The sequence below is a fragment of the Pleurodeles waltl genome, chromosome 1_1 (assembly GCF_031143425.1).
Source record: "Pleurodeles waltl isolate 20211129_DDA chromosome 1_1, aPleWal1.hap1.20221129, whole genome shotgun sequence".
In the NCBI taxonomy this organism is placed as follows: Eukaryota; Metazoa; Chordata; class Amphibia; order Caudata; family Salamandridae; genus Pleurodeles; species Pleurodeles waltl.
In genome coordinates this window covers 106,876,337-106,897,947 of record NC_090436.1, presented here as the reverse complement: position 1 = coordinate 106,897,947, position 21,611 = coordinate 106,876,337, and positions in this window count along the sequence as shown.

Below are 21,611 nucleotides of genomic sequence, written 5' to 3'. Positions count from 1 at the left end.
CACTGTGGCTTTCATTTTTATATATGCTGGGGGGCCTGTGCTCCCCCTACTGCCCTGGGGACTGCCACCTTTCCAGGACTTCAAGTTAAATATATGCAGGGGGGCCACAGCCCCCCAGGACCACCACCCCCTTGTGCAAAGCTTATTAAAAGTGAAGGGCATCTGTTTGGGACCCCCTCACCCTGAGAACCCCCCCAGGGCTTTGCTTTAAATATGTGCTGGGTGCCAGTGGCATCCGCAGGGACCACCACCCCTGGGGCGAAGCTTAATAAAATTGAAGGTGGGCCCTTTGGGACCCCCACATCCTGAGGACCACCACCCCCAGGGTTTGCTTTAAACATATACAGGGGTCCTGTGGCCCCTTGTGTGCTGGGGACCACCACCTCCACGGGGCTTTAATTTTTAAATATGTGGGGATGTAGCCCACACATGCAGAGGATAGAGATGAAATACTTCAGCCAGCATGAAGCTGATGTCAAAGCAGCTCCTTAATTGCTGAAGCAATGGCACTGCCAGGGAAGCCTTACGGCTTCCCCTGCAGTGCCAGGTAGCCCGTATGGGCTTTTTATTAAAAACAATGTATTTTACAAATAATAAAAAATTAAAATAAACATAGGCACCACTGGGAGCACTTGAGGGCTCTGTCACGGTCCCAGAAAGCCCAGAAAGGGATTAAAAAAATAAAATAGAAAAAAAAACCTCAAAGCTGAATGTGAAGGTTACAGTTATGCACACACGCACACACCCATTCAGAAATCACATACCCACAAATAGACCCGCTGACAACCTGATGTACCCACTCACAGACCCACACACATGCTGACACCCCCACTAAAACACTGATGTATGCACTCTCACACCCAGACACTCTGACAGCTACTCTTACCCCCAAATACATCCATTCACACCTATTCTTACACCCAAAGAAGTCATGGCCTACTTCCGCCATGCATGCACAAACGGCCGTGCACAGCATTGGATTGAGTGGTTAGGGAGGTTAGCCGCAGGGACTGGGCTGAAACCCTACTGCGCACAGGGGAAATCCGTGCACAGTGCAAGGTTTGGTGCTTATAGGGTGTTGGCCACAGGTCCTGGCTGCAGGCCAGGTGCTATGGCCAAGAGCTCCCATGCACGGCCTAAGGCCGTGCACAGCAGTGGTTTGATTCATGTATAACAAAATTACTATATGTTAAAAAAAACTTTAGAAATTCCCTGAGAAAAAAAAAGGTTACATGGACGTTATAGTTAGGTTCTGAATGTACTCGTACAAAACCACAGAAATTCAGCAGTTATAGTTAGAGTTTTTGCATGTAACTAAAATGTGTGCCCTAAGGTAACTATAACTTGCACCCTTGCCATGCACAGGTAATTACTCCACATATTTTATAATTTATGACGTGTTGTATGCCATCTTTCATATTCTCACTGCAATACAATTATTGATGAGACAACTGTGCATGGCGAGGGTGCAAGGGAAGACCCCACAGAAAATACTTGAAATGTAGTTTTGTCCAATAGCTGGCAAGCGCTTCTCTCTCTACTGTTTAGTAGGTAGATTCTGCAGATTATGAAGCAAAAGCCACTACCTGTTCCTTATTATCCATAATCTGGGTAAGAACAGCTTCTAGTCCTTTCGTGCTTGCATTACTGGTAAGTATAGTTTTGCACTTCACATCAAAATTTCCTAACATGGGTGCCTCGATTATTGCTTGTTTTATGTTTATAAAGGTTTGTTCCATTGACTCCTTCCATTCAAAATGGGACCCCTTTCTTGTAAGGTCTCTTAGTGGTGCAACCATGCCTGCAAAAATCCTTACCAACCGTGATATATATTCAACCAGCCCCAGGAATGATCTAGGATAATCATTGTTGGATGGAGGGGGTTCATCTTTTTCTCCTTCCACAAAAGCTAGTTTAGGTTTTGTTCCATCTCTTGATATGATGTGTCCTAAGGAGTCCACTGACCCCACACCTATCTGACATTTTTCCAACTTTAAAGTCAATCCTGTATCTTACAGAGCTGTAAACGTGGACATCAGGGTTTTATTTTCTTCAGATTCTGATTCACTATAAACCAAAATGTCATCTTGGAAACTATGCACGTTTTGTATGCCTTTTAATGTTTGTTGTATGATCATTTGAAACACTGCCACAGTGGACATTAGTTCAAATGGCATTCTACAGTATAGGTAGGCCCCATAGGGGGTTATGAAAGAAGTGTGTGATCTGGAATCTCTGCGAAGTTCACCTCAGTGGTAGGCCGACGAGGTGTCTGCTACACTAAAGCAGGAGGCCTTACCTACCATGCTCAGCATCTCATGTATCCTAGGGAGTGGGAACCGATCTACACATTTGTTTGTGTTAAGATCTCTCAGGTCAACACAGAATCGTATTCCTTTTCCACCCACTTTGCTAGCAACTACGATGGGTGCTAACCATTCAGAGCTCTCTATGCGTTCGATTAGTCCTAATTCTTCTAGTTTTCATAAGTTCTTCCTTCAAGGATTCTTCCATTAGGTGAAGTACATCCCTTATCATATGCACTGCAGGGTGGGGGCATGGTTTTTCGGTTTGATTTTGTGATGATACCTTTTTAAAAGTCCTAGTTTATCCTCAAACAATTCCGGAAACTCTTTACAGACCACCTTCCTTATGGATTTTTTCAATGAGCTCTAAATATCTGGTATAATTTTCTCATACATTTATATTGCTCCTGGATAATAATAATGACACATTAAAACACATACATTTTGTGGGGTATAAATGTAAAAAAATGGTGAGGTAACCTATTCCTACAAGACACTCTAAAAATGCAGCACCAATGTCTTCTACACATGGCAGAGATTCAGCAACAGATTGCAATCTAACCCCATCATCATGATGTGACCAAGTGATGATAGAACGCGCACTATACTAAAATGCAGACAAAACCAAGCATTTGCAATGCAATAGGTCTCACTTTTGCAAGAGTCAAAGATGATAATATCTTTTACTTATGTTTTTTTCGGTTTGGTGTGTAGTGAATGTTTGTAGGTTGTATTGGAATTGTTAATTGTGTAATTGTGTGGAGTGGAGTATATTTGTGTAGTGGAATTATGTGGCAGTTTGTGAAGGGCGTGGTGAATTAACTCTAGACAGTGGAGGGGAATGAGTGTGTTAGAAACAGAGAAAGAAGGGGAGAGCAGGCCACAGCTGCACAAAGAAGGAGGACCTGTGTACGCAGAAAATTCCCTAAAAAAAGAAGGAGAGTGTGAGTTTGAGGGATGGAAACTTTGAAAAGGTATGGGAAAGAAACTGTACTTAGTTTCTGTGAGCAGGCAGTATATATAGGAGATAGGGAGTATGAGGAAGGTACGAGAGGGGCAGTGGCATTTTGAGATGAGAGGGTAGTGGCAGTGTAAGGGACAGATGAGAGGGGCAGTGGGTGTGTGGGGGAAAGCTAATACGGTTGCTGGAAGTGCATGAGAGAAATGTTTGGATTGGAATTGTATGTTGTTAATTGTGCGGCATGGAGTTGCGTTGTGTGGTGTGAAGTTGCGTAGGGGAAATATGTGGTATGTCAGTGAGATACCTTTGAATGTTGTTCCCTAGAATGACTACTCATGGTAAGTTACCAGGAAGAGCAATCATTGACTCTTGTTCCCAATCACTTTGGAGCTGAATGGTCTGCTTTACATGATGCAAAAACAGCTCATCTAGAACATATTTTCTCATCAGGCACCTCCCATAAACCAAACAGGCCCAATCAAATATATTTAAACATAAATATCTTAAAAGAATGACATCTCCTTATTAAATTTCACCTCAGCCCCTATATGAAAGAGGCCATTTGTAATTCAATCTGGTACTTATGCAAATTGCTCCAATGCTCTGGAGCTGATTTTGCACTATGTAAAAACAATTGTGAACATGGTGGAGTGGGTGGGCGATGGGTGTTTTGGGCCGATGACTTACAAATGAAAATCAGCAAAACATTACAACAGGGTGACTTCAATCATTAATATTGGATGTCTCATTCCAGCTGCGTTAGAACAAAGCTGTATTTTAAAATGTACACATAAATGAAGCTGACCTGGTGTAACATAATTTGGCACACATGTAAAGTGCTACGAATCCCTTGGGACAATTTTGTTCCACTATATTAAGAGAAATTGCGCGCTGAGTGAGATAGTGGATGCAATAGAAGGAAATGGTCTTCAAAACTTTGCACTCTTATGGAGTGCTACACTAGAAAACAGGGAAAAAGTGATTTCAAATAGCAGCTGTGGTCTATGGGTGGAGGTAAGGGCAGTGTGATATTGAAAGAGATGCACAACCAAGTTTATTCACATATACAAACGTTTGAGCAAAAAATGAAGCAGTCAAAGGCATTGCCAAATCAGCTGCAGGAGTGATGCATCCCATGGATGGTGGGAGACATGATGGAGAGGAGATTCAGGTGGACCACAAGGAACACATAACAAACAACAGAGAAAAGTGTTGGAAATCCTCTGTCCCCCATGGAACGATAACACACCACCACAACAAGAGCCAAACCTCGCCTCTTGTGGAATACTGAAAACCTAATTCAAAGCAGCCAAACCCAGTGACTCACTCTACTTGTGTGAGCGCTTGGAAAGTCCCAACAGCATGTAGACATAAATAAAGGACACCAGTTCTAAATTATAATGAATTGATGGGAACAGGTTTTAGCTACACAACTTCATGTAACAACTAGCATGCACAGAATCATTGTGTAATTTGTAATATTTCTTAGTGGTGTAATCCCAGGAGTGGTGCAAAATATTGGTTTTAAATGTGTAAAACCACATTTTAGTCATTCATTACATTATAACGTTTTAAAGGAATGAACTAATTAATTAAGACAACAATCTGGGTATGCCAGTAATCATAACCTTGTGCAGCTGTAGACCTCAATGGAGCTCAGTAAGCAGCCCCAACAATAGACACGTTAATGTAAACATTCACCAACTAGAAACTTTTCTGAGTTATATCTTAGACAGCCAAAAGTAATGTCAGGCAAGACCAATCACATTGCTGCAGAAATACTGGTTTGCACAAAACGGAGACAAAAGCTACTTGAAATTTACTCTCATTGGAGCGTCTAGCCCTAGTAAGTCAGCAAAACTAGTGCCAAGGCAAGCACAAGAAGCCTTTAACCCATTATGATAAAATAGACATAATGAAAAGATTCCGTAAAAAATGTGACTCAAAATATGTTTAATAATTCTGAAGAGGCTGAAGGTCTTACTTTAACGTTAAAGTGCCAGCTGTGTGGCATGGATCATTTCTGTTGAAAAGGGGAAGAGAGCCTGGGGGAGAGATGGGGGACAGCAACAATTGTAAAAATGTAAATTTCGTGTGTGGGGGGAAAACATGCTGTCAGCTGAGTGCATACAATGAGACAGGCTGAATGCAACACAAAAATGTAAATACCTTGTGTGGGGAGATAATGAACATGCCATCAGCCAAACACAAGTAAATCCCTAATGGCTGAGATAGTGGCCGCTGTTGCCCTCGGCCTAGAGGTTCCCCACTGGGAGATTAAGTTTCCCTAGTTGTGAACAAAGAGTGGCTGAGGCAACAGAAAACATCACCTATCATGATATTTAGGCCCATATTTAAGACAAAGTGGCGCATCAGAGCTAATGTGCCACTTTTTCTGTGGCCCCCTCTACCAGCACCATTGTTGTGCCATATTTATAATACAATGCACTATGGCGGTCGTTAGCACAATAGCGACAAACTTTTTGACGCTACTGTGGTGCTTTGCTACATTAGCATCAAAAATGTTGACGGTAGTGTAGCAAATTCCAAAGAGGCCCAAAGGTTTCAATGGAAGCATCATTTTAACACCAGCTCTGAGCAGGCATTAAAAATGACACCAAAAATGGTGCAGTGAAATCCATTATATTTCACTGTGCCATTTTTGCAGGCCTCCTAGATCCGGAATGCCTCCCTTGCACACATTTTGCCTGGGACGGTCATAATGTGGGACAAGGGTCTACAAAGTGGCGCAGTGCATGCATTGTGCCTCCTTCTAAAAATGGCGCATGGAAAAGGCCACTTTAGGGCCTCCTTAGCATCAAAACAATTACGCTATGGTGGTGCTAATGTGCCCATTAGTGAAGAGTTTGCTTCAATAGTGCAAGAATCAGGAAAGCCAGATCTCTTAACCTTCCACCCAGGAGAAACTCCATTACACCTCTTAAATGATGGATTCAGCACTTATTAGTTGCAGTAATTTCGATAAAATGTACATGGTTAACAAGACAAAAATTAGATGAGTATTCAACATGACGCCCAGACTCCTTTCTGTTCTTTATTGAAAAAATAATTTCCTTATTCAAAATCTTCTTTGGTTGAGCAATAAAATATCTTTATTTCATTACAACGTAGCCAACGTGCTTTGTCCACTTGGACTTCTCCAGGGCTACAAGGGACACATAAAATACATATTTTGAACACTACACACATGAAGAACTTTAAAAATACAATATTCCATAAAAATAAATGTAACCTTGATATCAAGCCCAGGCATAACGAGTGTATCAATCTCCACCCGCATGCACAAGCTCCAGATTAAACATTATGTATCACCCATTGATTGTATTCTTTTTGAGTAATGAACACAATCATCACATATTACAGAACCGATGTGGTTCACTGTGCAAAATCAATTCATAACTTCTATGCGTTCAAGATTACAGCAATTAGGACTTACTCATGAGGCCTAGAAAGAGATTTGGTGACATTGCTAGTCTAAACATTGCTTTCACATATTTCATCATTGTAGACATAAATTTACATGCATGATCGGAATATTATCTACTACTGTTCCTCAAAAAAGTATATTTCAGCCTTAAGCAAGAACAGTGGGTGCAGAGAAATTTCAACTGTATGTGGGTGTCAACACAATATTCTAAATGAAATGAGATTTCATTAAGTCCTGCAACACATTTAAGACCACATAGATGTATGTTCTTACAATGAAAGGGGAAAAAGAAAAGACTAATCCAGTGCACTTCTCTCTAACACTTGTTTGAAACTCTTTTAAATGTACCTTAATGTATTGTAAACCCTTTCTATGTGATAGGGTACATATAGCCCATCAGGAGTCCTTTTTTAATATGGATCTGTTAGTCCCATGGTGTTTCTCTTCAAAGGGATTGAATTAACGAATGAATCAGATATGTCCACCTCCTGAAAAAGTAAAACTAAAATTACTAATGGTGACATATTAAACTCGCTACCACATGCTAAAAAAATTGGCCTAGTAAGAAAACTTGGCTTGCATCTGTCATACTCCTGTGCATATGATAACACATTGTAGAGGGAACCTCCTTACATACTGAACAAGGTTGTCCAGTTTTTGAGGGAATCCCTCATAAAGGATCGTGACAGGAATGTCTAGCGCAATGCCAACCCACAATCCAATCAACTGGGTTGCTTGAAACTAAAAAGCAGGCACAAATCATCCGGATGAAGATGCTGCTCCCCACTCCAGGGCAACACATTTAAGAATACATAACATTACAACTCACATTAAAAGTAAAATCTTATATCTATTGGATTCCGTGTTGAACAGTAATGAAAACACAACAATCAAAATGTGCTAATAAATGCCTCCCCAAGGCACAACTTTGTCCAATCCATAAATTATATAGTACCCCTGCAGACATACGGGGGATGAGGGCACAGTAAACACTCTGGCACTCACTGAAGAATCATCGGCGATCAGAGCAGCTCTGATTTAACAGCCCAGCTGGTGTGTTCATTAAGAAAATGGGAAAAACAGGGTCAGGGGTACAGGGGGTTGACATGGGGAGGAAGGGATTGACAGGGTGAGTCTAGATACCACTGCAAGCACATGGCAGAGAAGGATGCAGCAGGGGTCTAAGTTGCATTAAAACTAAAAATAACATGATCTTAAAAAAACAAGGAATAGCAGCAAACAACTTGAACATCCAGAAAAATAAAAAATGAATCCCCTGAAAACTAATGGATCAAGACAAAAGCAGAACGATTGCAAAGTTTTGCGCTGCTCCATGGGGGGTGTTAGACTTGGCATCCTTGGTGTGGTTTCCTCTGTATTTTTGCCTCTGCTTCCTGTATTCTTGACAGTGTGGGTGGACTTAGTTTTGCTGGATTTTGATACTCTGGGAACTCTACCACTGTTGACCAGTGCTAAAGTGCAAGTGTTCCCTGTATAAATTGTGATTATGATTGGTTATCCCTGATTGGCATATTTGATTTACTAATAAGTCCCTAGTAAAGTACACTAGATGTGCCCAGGGCCTGTAAATCAAATGCTACTAGTGGGCCTGCAACACTGATTCTGCCATCCAAATGAGTGGACATGTAAACATACAACAGACCTTCCACTGCAGTGCCTGTTTGTGCAATCTTGAACTGCCAATTCGACCTGGCAAGTGTACCACTTGCCTGACCCAAACCTTTCCTTTGACTACATGTAAGTCATCCCTAAGGTAGGCCCTAGGATAGCCCCATGGGCAGGATCTAGTGTATTTAAAAGGTAGGACATTTAATGGTGTGTTTTTCATGTCCTGATAGAGAAATACTGCTAAATTCATTTTTCACTATTGCAGGGCCTATCTCTCCCTTAAATTAACATGGGGACTGCCTTTAAATATTTTTTTAAGTGCAGTTTCCCATTGGGAGCAGATAGAAATGTGGATTTTGGGGTCTCTGCACTCACAATTTAAAAATACATCTTTTGGTAGAGTGGTTTTTAGATTATCAGTTTGAAAATGCCACTTTTAGAAAGTGGGCGTTTTCTTGATTGATCATTCTGTCCCTCTGCCTGCCTGTGGTATCCACGTCGGGGTCAGACTGATAGTTGGGCTGTTTGTGAATTCCATCTAGACAGTGACACAAAGGGAGCTAAGGTATGTCCTGCAAATCCTTATGAGTCTTCCTGGGCTAGAGTGGGCAGGGAGGAGCTGAATCCTGTTCATGAAAGGGCTGTGCCTATCCTCACACAATGCAGTCTCCAACTCCCGGATGAGTGTCTGGGGCCAGGCATGGACAAGGCAGGATCTTTTGATGATTGCCTACTTCAAAGGGAGAAATTAGTTTAACTAGTGGACCCAAAACCCCAGATTTTTAGAACACTTCGGGATCAAGAGGAACCTCTGCCAAGGAGAAGAGCTGAAGAACTTGAGGAGGAGTACTGCCCCTTTGCTGTGTGTGCTTTGCTGGGTTGACCTGCAGTTGCTGCCTTAACAAGGACATAGACTGGACTTTGCTGTGTTTCCTGCTTGCGAAGTTTCTCCAAGGGCTTGGACTGAGCTTACCCTCTGTTAAGAAGTCTAAAGGTCAGCAAAGACTTCACCTACCAGCCTCTGGGTTCACTTGGTGTGGACCCTAACTCGCCAGGTGGTGTCTATTACAGTTTCCGGGCCTTTGGGTGTGAAAGCTGGCCTAAAAACAAGAAGAATCATGTGTACTGATTCCTGACAGCTCCAGGACTGATGAAGCTGCCTGACTCTGCGATGCTGCCTGTACCCAAAGCTGTGGTCCCCTTTGGAGTGTGGTGAACAGAACTGACTCTGCAGGCCCGATGCCGCCGCAGCCCAGCTGATGTCTCGGACCTTGTAAGTCCTGAGTGCCATGTCAATGACGTTCGTGACACCTGATTCGCTGCAGCCTCATGTCATGACCAAAAGCTCGAGAGGTCGCCCCACCGCAACGTGACCCACTGGATTCATCGACTGCTCCAGAGTATAAGGAACCAACGCTTCACACTGACAACACATCATCTCCTCTGCTCTGCAGTAAGGAACCAGTGCCACACCGAATCCAGCAATGCCTCACTTTCCCCGACTCCGTGCACTGGCTTGTTTCCTCATTATCAAAGGGACTGTACCTGGGGGTCCGTGCGACTTCGTGACATGCGCCATTGGCGTCAGATTGTTGAGAACAACTACGTCACAATGCTGCAATAGCACCAAATTGAAGCTTTTGGGTGTCTAAGCGCTATATTGAAGTTTCATTTTTGAAAATTCATAACTTTGCTTGTATATTTTGTAGTTTTGTAATTTTGGTCTTGTTTTACTCAGATAATTATTTGCTATTTTTCCAAATTAGTGTTGAGTGTTTTTGTGGTGTTTTCACTGTGTTACTCTGTGTGATTGTACAAATACTTTACACATTGACTCTGAGATAAGCCGGGGTTCTCTGAGCTGTGTTTCTCCCTTACCCTAACTAGAGCAAGGGTTTCTACATGGACAGCATGTAAACTGACTGCCAACTAGAGACCCCATTGCTAACAGGAGAAAACAAAGGATGATACAGAAGGATGAAGAAGGAGCATTAACCAACTGCTGGCAAGGCTTTTTAAGGGAGAAGCATAATAACTCATAAAAAGCCAATGATGGACTGTTATGGCACAAACTGTATACAACAGATCAAGAAACAGCACAAGCTCTGTCAAAGCTCAACCAAAAAAACGAGGTCCCATTGTAGATCATCCAATAAACAGGATCACTGGTACTGCAAGGTAGATGCTGATCATTGGTACCACAAAGTAGGTGCTGTGCCCTGTTGGATTCCAAAGTGTAGTAACTCAATACCTGCTTGTAGGAAAGTATCATCTTCCTTGGCATGTTATCCCCATTTTTACCTGTATGTCAGTATGTTTTCGCCTGTCTCACTGGGATCCTGCTGGTTAGGACCCCAGTGCTCATAGTTTATGCCCCAATGTGTGTGTCTGTATAGTGCTTGACTGTGTCACTGAGGCTCGGCTAATCAGAACCTCAGTGCTTATGCTCTCTCTGCTTTTTAATTTTTCACTGTAGGCTAGTGACTTCATTTACCAATTTCAATTGGCACACTGGACCCACCCTTATAAGTCCCTAGTATATGGTACCTAGGTACCCAGGGCATTGGGATTCCAGGAGATCCATATGGGCTGCAGCATTTCTTTTGCCACCCAAACGGAGCTCAGACAAACCCTTGTACAGGCCTGCCATTGCAGCCTGCATGAAAACACGCACACATTATTTTACAGCCATTTCACTGCACTTAAGTAACTTATAAGTCACCTATATGTCTAACCTTCACTTGTTGAAGGTTAGGTACGAAGTTACTAAGTGTGAGGGCACCCTTGCACTAGCAAAGGTTCCTCCACATAGTTCAGGGCCATTTCCTGGGACTTTGTGAGTGCGGGGACGCCATTACATGCGTGCACTATACATAAGTCAATACCTTTATGTAGCTTCACAATGGTAACTCCCAATATGGCCATGTTACATGTTTAAGATCATGGAATTTTCCCCTCATACCAAATTTGGTATTGGGGAGCCAATTCCATGCACCCTAGGGGCTCCACCATGGACCCCCAGTACTGCCAAACCAGCTCTCTGAGGCTTGCACTGCAGCTTCAGCTGCTACCACCTCACAGTCAGGGTTCTGCCCTCCTGGGGTCCAAGCAGCTCAGTCCCAGGAAGGCAGCACAAAGCATTTCCTCTGAGAGCAGGGTGTTACACCCTCTCCCTTTGGAAATAGATGTTAGAGGCTGGGGAGGGGTAGCCTCCCCCAGCCTCTGGAAATGCTTTGAAGGGCACAGATGGTGCCCTCCTTTCTTAAGCCAGTCTACACTGGTTCAAGGACCTCTTGGCCCCTGCTCGGGCATGAAACTGGACAAAGGAAAGGGGAGTGACCACTCCCCTGTCCATCACCACCATAGGCTCCTCCAGTGTTTTACAGACTTCAGCCATCTTGCTTTGCAAGGTGTGGGGGCAATCTGGAGGGCTCTGAGTGGCCAGTGCCAGCAGGTGACATCAGAGGCCCTCCTGATAGGTCCATACCTGATAAGGTAGTCAATCCCCCTCTCAGGGCTATAAAGGGTCTCTACTGTGGGTTCTCTTCAGATTCTGCTTGCAAGTTTCCTTCAGGAATCCTCTGCAACTACTACTTCATCCCCTGACCTCAGATTAACCGCAGCCTGCTCCAGGAACCGCTGTAACAGCAACAAAGTATCCACAAGGGATACTTTTTCTCTGCAACTTCAGCTCCAGCCAGCAAGTGCAACAATTTCCACAGTGGGCACGCTCTGAGGACTCCCTGTCTTCATCCTGCACCAGAACGACTGAAGAGATCTCCCATGGGGTGACGGAGTCACTCAACTGCTCAAGCATGCACCTTCTAAGACGACGACCGGTACACTTGGACTCCTCTCACAGCAACGAGTGTGCTCCCAATGACACAGAGGGTGGACCCCATCGACATAGACTGCCCTGAGGTCCTGCTGACGCAATTTGGAGGAGGTAAGACCTTGCCTTCCCTGAGAGTGACAGTACCCCTGTGTACTGCAAAATTCCTTCATGCACAGCCTGGCCCAGGTCCCCAGCATTCCATCCTGTGATGCTCAACTAGCTGAGTTGTTCTCTGGCGGCATGGGACCTTCCTTTGTTGTGCTGCACCAACCTCATTTTGCACCTCCTTTGTCCCCGTGTCCTGGGATTCCTGTGGGTGCTGCCTGGCATCCTGAGGGCTCTCTAAAGTGCTGAGAGCCCCCTCTTCCTCCTCATACAGAGTTGAGGCCCCCAGGTCCCTCCTGGGTCCAGCCAGCACCATTTTGACACAAAACGCATATTTGTTGTAACCAAGGCTTGTTGGTGACTTCCAACACAAAATCACGTCTGCATCCTTCTTCACATCGTGGGACATCTTTTGCATCATGTAGAAACCTGCTGGCATCTTCCAAGGGTGCATTCCTGCAGTCTTCGACTAACCAGGGACTATTCTTTGGCACCCTCTTTTGGGTTACAGGGGCTCCTGTCCTTCCTGGAACTTCTTTTGGCTTCTGGACTTGGCCTCCTTCTTTTGAAGGTCTTCAGGTCCAGGAATCCAGCCATTTGCAGACTTGGTTGGTTACTGCAATATCCCAATCACGAGGTGTAGTGTGTCCTAAGGAAACTTGCAGTGCTTTTCTGGGTTCTGGGGTGGGGGTAATTTACTTACCTTTACTGTATTCTTACTCTCCCAGCAATTCTGCACACACTACACTTGTCTAGGGGGGAATTTGTGATTCACATTCCACTTTCTTAGTGTATGGTTTGTGTTGCCCCTAGACCTATTTTCTCCCATTGCATTCCATAGCATTTCCTATTGTTTGCACTGTTATATGACTATTTAATTGTCTAATGTTGGTGTCTAGTGTGTTTATTGTGTATAATACTTACCTCCAGATGGAGTATTGTCTCCAAGATATTTTTGGTACTGTGTCACCCAAATAAATACCTTCATTTTTGGTAACACTGAGTATTTTCTTTACTTGTGTATAAGTACTGTGCAACAATAAGTGGTATTGCATGAGTTTTGCATGTCTCCTAGTTCAGCTTGAGCTGCTCTGCTATAGCTACCTCTATCAGCCTAAGCTGCTAGAACACTACTACATTTCACTAATAAGGGATAACTGGACCTGGTATAAGCTGTAAGTACCCAAGATACCCACTACAAAACAGGCCATCCTCCTACATTGCTTAAACGTTTAACTTTTTTATCCTATACCAGGTTTTTCCTCATGATCACTCTGACTTACTATGCATACCTCATCTGTCTTCCTATTTAGTGTGACACAGGGGTCCGGTCTGCTTTTAACTTCTTTTGGGGTAAAGTTTAATTATTGGTAGGAACAAGAGAATGATAATTTTTTGCAACAATATGTGTAGGAGAGACTCCCACAAATTAACATGATATGAAGTGTTCTCATTGCAACTATGCTTTAACTGGGTCGCCTTGACTGTGATAGTTTTAACAGGGCTGCAATTAACAGAGTACTTGACAGTTTGGGAAATAAGTAACAGTTATATCAGAGCATATTGTTTTCTTTGAGTAAATGATTGAGACATATATCTTTAAACAGCAAATAGTCACCATATAGTAGAGTGTTCAGTGCATCACCCACAAATACAAAAAACTTTTATTAAACCATTCGCAAATATCGCTGCAAATGTTCATATTTCCACAGATAATAATATGCTGGGCAAATCTTGAGCATTCAGTGAAACAACTTACCAGAAATGTCAGAATAAGTAACATGTGAGAGTGTGCATGGAGTAAAAGTGAGCCATGCACATGTGTGTAAATAAATAAACTGACTTTAGCATTTGAAGTATTTAACAGGGATCTTGTTGGTCCTGAAGAAAGGTAGGTGACCCACTGAGCAAAAAAAAAAAAAAAACGCCTGAGACATGTAGACCATTACTTATTTATATGTAGGAATACAAAATGTACTCCAGTTGTATCTTCTTTGCCTCAAATCTGCAAAGGGTGTCCATGAATAAAGATGAATTAAGGTGTAATACATAGGTATTTTAACCCTCTTACAAGGATCTCCCACAACACATGTATATTGGGAAAATCGAAATACACCCTCCAAAGATGAGGTTAGCCCACACAATGAAATTGAGTGCAGGACCCGATGGTGAAGCATGCCACATGGAATTGTGTGGTTGAGGGCCCTTTTAAGAAAGGGCTGAGTTACCCTTCTTAGGCAGGAAATAGAATTAAGTAATCTTGTCTGGATTAGTACACACAATTTTATGTTTAGCTATATTAAATGGGGCAAACTAGCTGTCCTTATAGTGGAGTAAGGAGCTGCAGTTACACAAGGTCCTCCATCTGTGAAACATACTTTTGTAATGTTATGTTATGCAGATTTGTATAGTGCACTATCACCTTTAAGGATTTCCTGGCACTGATCAGTTGTGAGTCCAGCTAAACCTAGAGCCTAATGGGACTACTCAAAAAACCTGGGGCATATTTAAGAGCCTCTAGCACCTTCTTGCGCCACAATAGCGTAATGTTTTTACTCTAATGTTGCCCAATGAGGCCAAAATTGCCTTGCACTGCGCCACTTTGTAACCCATTGTGGCACATTATGCCTGTGCCAGGGGGGCCGAAAAAATGGCGTAAACAAATCTAAAAGCCTTCTTTGTGTCTTTATTTTTGTATTTTTAACACCTGCTCAGAGCAGGTGTTAAAAAGGGGTATGCCATTGCTTTCATTGGGCCACTATGTACTGTTCAGGGTTGGCGCTAACCCTGAACAGTACGTCAATAATGTCAGAAATTCTGATGCTATTGCCCCCTACCCAGTGCCATAGTGCGCCGTATTCTAAATACATGGTGGCAGTAGTGGAGCGCTAAGGGATGCAGCCCCACTTTTCTTAAATCTGGCCCCTGGAATTCAAGAAGTGAGGAGGAGGCTCTTAAGTATAGCTGCAGGTGATTCCACCTGATTGTATGTATGCTTGAAATGTGTGCAAGTAGGAGTCCAGACAAGCACTGGAGTCTGGAAGGTTTGCAAAGACAGATGTGATCATTGAGATATGCTGGGACAGTGTTTTGTAGTGCTGTGAAAGTGTGAGTGAGGAGTTTGAATTTGCTCATTTGTGGAGCTCCTTAAAGTGTGGTTTGAAGTGAATGTGACATAGGTAACTGAGAAAGATTTTGACTATCTGGGTGGTAGAGAAGGTGTCAGGCCTAGCTCTCTTGTCCACCAGACGAAGTCCTACGGTGAAGGTGCTCTTCCTAAATATCATGATTTCTGTCTTGTTGGTGTCAGTTTTAGACAGAAGGCCATCATCAAGTGTGCAAATTCAGTCATACAGGCATTGAATTTGATCCAGGTACTGGATATCCTGTCCTTGAGGGAGAGAATTAATTTTGTGTCACCAGTGTAGGTGAGGACATTGATGTGATGAGAGAGAATGATGCTAGCTAGGGGGATCATTTATGAATTGAAGAAGGTAGGGCTCACGTAGGATCCTTGTGTAACTCCGCAGATGAAGTTACAGGTGTCTGAAGTGTACAGTGCAAGGCTGGCTAACTAGGTCCTCCCAGTCTGGAAGGAGCAGATCCATTGGAGTATGTGTCCTTCTAGTCCAATGCTGCAGAGAGGCCCAGGAGGATTAGACCATCTTATCTCTTCTGTCAAGAATCATGCTGAAATTCATCTGTGGCTGCGATTATGTAACTGTCCATGCTGTGATTGGGTTTGAAACCAGAGTGTTTGCCCACGTATTGGTGATCCTTTAGGTATTCTTTGACAGCCTTAGTGGATGATTTTCTCTAAGGCCTGACAGGGATTGTAGCAAGGTGATCGGTTTGTAATGTTCAAGTTTTGAAAGGTTGGCTGAGGGGTTGTTCAGCAGTGGTAGGACAGTAGCATGTTTCCAAGTGTCTGGGAATGTTGTGGAAGAGGACTTGTTCAGAATGAGTGTGAGCATGATGCTGATGGGGTGCAGTCCTCTGGAATAGATGTGGTTTGTAGAGTGGCTAGATGTAGACTGATTGGCACTAATTTGTTGTATTTCTGGGCCTAAGCAAATGACAGTCTAATTTTGCCTCTCATTTTCTAATATATGGTAACATCTGTAGTGTGAGTAAGAAACTTTAATGGACATTGAATCAGGTTGTGGTAGCTCTTGAACAAAGCAGCAGAGGTTTCCCAAGTATTTTCAGTAAGGCTAAATTCAATAACGCCACAAAACAGTGTTAGATGGAGCCTTATATCTTTTATATGTTTTTCAATCACAATTTAGCAGTGAAATACTCATCAATTTTTAATATTAAGTAGAGCTGACTTTGAATGTATCAGAACTGTTCAAATTGTAAAAATCTGACCCAGGAAGTACCTGTTAAAGGAAAGGAGTAACACGTTGCACTATATCACTGGCCCTGGAAGCAACACCTTATAAGGGCATAAGAACAAATTGTGGTAGCACTCAAGCAAAGCAGCATATCATTTTTCACAGGTTGTTTTGTTCAGTAAGGTTGCCTTCAATAAGGCCTTGTAGGATTGTGAGATATGTAGTTCTTGCATCATAAATTGAGCTTTCAATCATCATTTAGCCTTAAAAAACATCTTGTTTCACGTCCAATAATGCTCTTCAGAAGTACCTAACCTTGTAGGTGGTCCTGACTTTGAATGCTGCAGAAATAAATAAATGGGATAATACTCAGATACCTTTTCCAGGCTAGAAAGTGATTTGTATCTTGGTGCCATTCACAGTCTTAGACATATATCGTGGGAACACTGAAACAAAGCAGCACAGAATGAACTGCATGTGTGCCTTAAGTAAGATTACCTTCAGTAATATTTCATAACATTGTGGTAAATGCTTTTTTTTTTGTATTTCATTTCTTTTTTCAAACTTTATAGCAGTGCAATAATTATCACTTTTCTAACAGGTAATCTTTAATTTAAACAATTAGTTCAGTCCGATGTTACTAAGGTAATCTGCTTACATGCTGATGTTTTGCCTTTAATACAGAGCTTTAAGGTTTCACAGTCCATGTGTGAGGAGCTCATCCAATTGTACATATGTCTTTTCATTATTGGAGTTGTAGTCCTTGTTTTGTAATGGGATAAACAGGACTACATGTCCGAGAATGCAGATCACAAACTTGGACTGAATGAGCTTCTCATGCATGCATGGGCGTAGAAAAAACTGAAGGTTCTTCATAGGAACTCAACCATGTTATATGCACCTGATTTTGAAATCTGTGATGCTTTTCGAAGGTGAGGACTTCAACACCCACACCCCTTGCAGGTGAAGGAACAGCTGCACCAGCATTCAGGTGTTCTTAAGCGCCGTCCAACAGCGCCAGGCACTTTTCCAGAGCAAGGACTTCAATGCCCAACTGCCCTTGCAGGTGATGAAGGGGTTGCACCAGCATTGAGGTGTCCTTAAGCAAGCTGGCTCCACATGGCACAGAGCACTTTTCCAGGGTGAGAATTGTAATTCCCACAAGCCCTTGCATGTGAAGGAGGGGCTTCATCAACATTTGGAGACTCTTATGCACCCTGACTACCTCGTGGAGTGGAATCCTTTTCCAGCACTAGGACTTCAGCAACCACAAGCCCTTGAAGGTGAGGAGTGGCTGCACCAGCTTGAGGCACTCTTAAGCATGCTAACTTCCCTGTGCTGTTGGACGCTTTTCCAGGGTGAGGACTTCAATGCCCATAAGCCCTTGAGGGTGAAGGAGGGACTACGCCAGACTTCAGTTGCTTTAAAGTGTACTGACTCCACTGATGTGCAGGATGCTATTCCAGGTCAAGGGCTTCAATGGCCACAAGCCCTTGCAGGTGAAGGAGGGGCTGCACCAGTATTCAGGCACTCTTAAGTGTGCTGACTCTCTTGCGGCACGGGATACTTTTCCATGGTGAAGACTTTAACACCCACAAGCCCTTGCAAGTTAAGGAGGGGCTACCCCAATGTTCAGATGCTCTTAAGTGCTCCGACGCCCCTGCAGTGTGTGACTCACCCAGGCATGTGCCCGAGTGAAGACCAGGCCAAGAGCAGGTCTTTCTATGCCCATCATCACCTAGAGGAGGCTGGACTGAGCCTCCCCTCTTTACTGTAGGACAACAACGTTTGGGAGGTCTGTGGTAATAAAAGAAATACTGAGGATCCCTCTTATGAATGTCCTGGAATCTCGTTTTGCTGTTGTCAGTTTGTTTTTCCTTTATTCCCACTAGTGCAGCATAGTATTTATGACTTAACATTGCTGTTCAACTATTTGAAACTTAGGGAAGGCTAGTTGTCTTATTAGGACTATGGAGAAATGGAAAATGGCACTTAGCTGGGAAAAAACCTAAAGTATCTACTGCACCCATTGTGCTCAACATTAGACACCTTTCAGACCATAGCAGACAAGGTTATTTCCAAAGAAATTGATTCAGCTGAATGGTAGTTGTCACTGGACCAAGGAGGACTACTGGCCACCTTCCCTTCTATTTCACACTTTCATCACGTCTTGCTCTCAGCAATCCAGCTATAACTCACAATTCTCCAGCAAAGGGTGATCTTATTAGGATGTCTGTGATCCCTTTGCAGGATGTAATTGATCTCAACTCCTCACAAATCAGCAAAGTAGTCCCACTCCGCTAACAGGAAGCACTACACTAAGGGCATTTGCAGTGATAAGGTTGGGGCCCTTAGGAATGCAAACAAAAACAAAAAGTTGCTCTTGCAAGGAATTTTTCTGAAGCTGAATTTTGCCCATACTCCTGGGAAAATCATGCCAATATCAATAACTCTAACAGAGATTGGAGATGGGAAAGGATGAGGATCCTGATTGACACCTGTGTCACCCCTGGAGCAATAAAGCCCAAGTTCACATGGTGGAGGAGGCGGTGCCAGCAACATCTGCCCCCAAAATGGTAGATCATTCAAGGTCACATTCACCGGACTCCGCACCCATTGTAATGGTCAATTCACCTACTGATTCTATTCCCATAACCACACACATGAAAGGTGAGCAACCCAGATAGACTTGCCCCAGCCTTTGCCTGATTTTTTACGGGTCCTGTGCTGTTAGGGTTCAGCAGTGGTCAGGTACTGCACTGAGTGGGAGTGTATAGGCACTTTTGGGTTGTCTCTGATGATGCCGTCCTGCTCTCTCGCCCGCCCAGTGGTTTAACAGGGTCTTATCAAGAGTCTTGTCTCGTTCACAGATGATTTGCACCTTGAAACCAATAGGTCTAAAACCCACTATATGGTGTGGGTGGTTATTACATGTAAAGTCAGAGATGTAAAGTTAGGCCTATTTTGATTCAAGGTAAAAACACCTCAAGGTTGAATGATTTCTCTTACCTTGGGTTGACCTTTGATTCCTGCAGCAGGTTACTGCCTTGTTTCTCTAATCTTTGCATCCAATTCAACCATGCCCTTGGGACCCTATATGATGTGTCCTTAAAAGATGGTAGTAAACCAGCTTTGTCCTTCCTACAAATTTATCAGTTGAAATGTTGACCTGTGTTGAAGTATGGAGCTGCAATATGGGGCTGCAGTGCTTGCACCAGACTAAGGTTGGAGGAGAACTTGCTCATGCAGGTGCTTGCCCTTTCTAGGTCCAGGTAGTCCCTATTATTTCCTGCATGAATAGTTGGGCTTGGCCTATGTGGTCGACCAAGTGAGGCTGGCCCTCCTCCTCCTCTGGATTTCATTGTGGAATCACAAGAAAGCGTCATTCTTCCACAAAGTCATAGCCGATTGCCTTGCAAGTGATTTTGGGCTAGGATTCCATGGCTGAACCAAGTAAAGACAACTGCAGAAACCCTCAGTAGTCTGGACACTATAATAAGTTATCTTTGCTTCACCCTTGGTCAATTTGATTTGAGGTCTATTTTGCTTTGCCGATGTTATGAATCTTCTACCCAAACTTTAGTCCATTTTTTCTTTTTCTGTAAATTTTATCAGCCGTTAATTGGCAAATATTTAGTACATGTTCTTAAAACTTTATCAATATAAACCTGCCTTCTATTTTCTTTGGATATCGTCTGACCCTCTTGTTTGCTATACTGTGGGAGGATTTTTGAAAAAGTCTTTACGCAGGTACAGGACTGTTGATTCAGAACTGTTAGAAATGGGGTCTTTGGTTGGCAGTCCAAGCAAGGACCCTCACTCTAGACAGGGTAAAAGAGAATCACCCTCAGCTAACCCCCTCTCGCCCCCTTGGTAGCTTGGCACGAGCAGGCAGGTTTAACTTCAGAGTGCTAGGTGTAAAGAATTTGTACCAACACACACAGTAGCGTAATGAAAACACTACACAATGAAACAACACAGGTTTAGAAAAATAGAAAATAGTTATCTAAACAAAACAAGACCAAAACAACAAAAATCCACCATACACAAGTCAAGTTATTAATTAAAATGCAAAAAGAATCTTCATGTTCTTTTAAACACAACGGTTACATTGTTAGCATGAAAATGTACCTGGGTCATGTCAAAATAACCCGCACGGGGAGCATGCATCAGAAAAGGTAAGCAGTGCATAGATTTCTCACCCGCAAGCGAGGTCATGCGTTGTTTCTCCTTCTCCGGTCCAATCAGCGTGCATTGTTTCTTTCCCTGCAGGAGAGAAAAGTGTCAATCCATACAAAACACCTTGGGTTCGGACAGGCTTGCATTGTTTTTCCGTGCCCAGCGATGTTGCATCGTTGCAGCCTCCATCAGCGATGCCAAGCGTCGTTTCTACAGCCGCGTGCGTTGATTTCCCAGCTGTGCTGCAAGCACTGCATCGATTTCAGCTGCGGAGCCGGCGGCGTGTCGTTTCTTTAGCCACACTCTGAGGTTGCGGTGGAAAATTCCGCACGCAGTGATCTGTGCGTGGATTTCCAACCTTGGTCCACCATCTTTACCTATCAAGGCCCCAGGAACTAAATAGAGCACCACTTGGCAGGGCAGGAGTCTCAGTAGAGGCTCCAGGTGCTGGCAGAGAGAAGTCTTTGCTTTACCTGACACTTCAACAACAGGAGGCAATCTCAGTTTCAAGCCCTTGGAGAGTTCTTCACAAGTAGGAAGGCACAACAAGTCCAGTCTTTGTCCTCTTACACAGGCAGAAGCAGCAACTGCAGGATAGCTTCACAAAGCACAGTCAGAGCCAGGCAGCTCTTCTATCTCAGCTCTTCTCCAGGCAGAGGTTCCTCTTGGTTTCCAGAAGTGATCTAAAGTCTGTGGTTTTGGGTGCCCATCTTATACCCATTTTGCCCTTTAAAGTAGGCTTGCTTCAAAGAAAAGTGACCACTCCTCCCCTCCCTCCTAGCACAGATAGCTCCTCAGGATATGCAGGCTA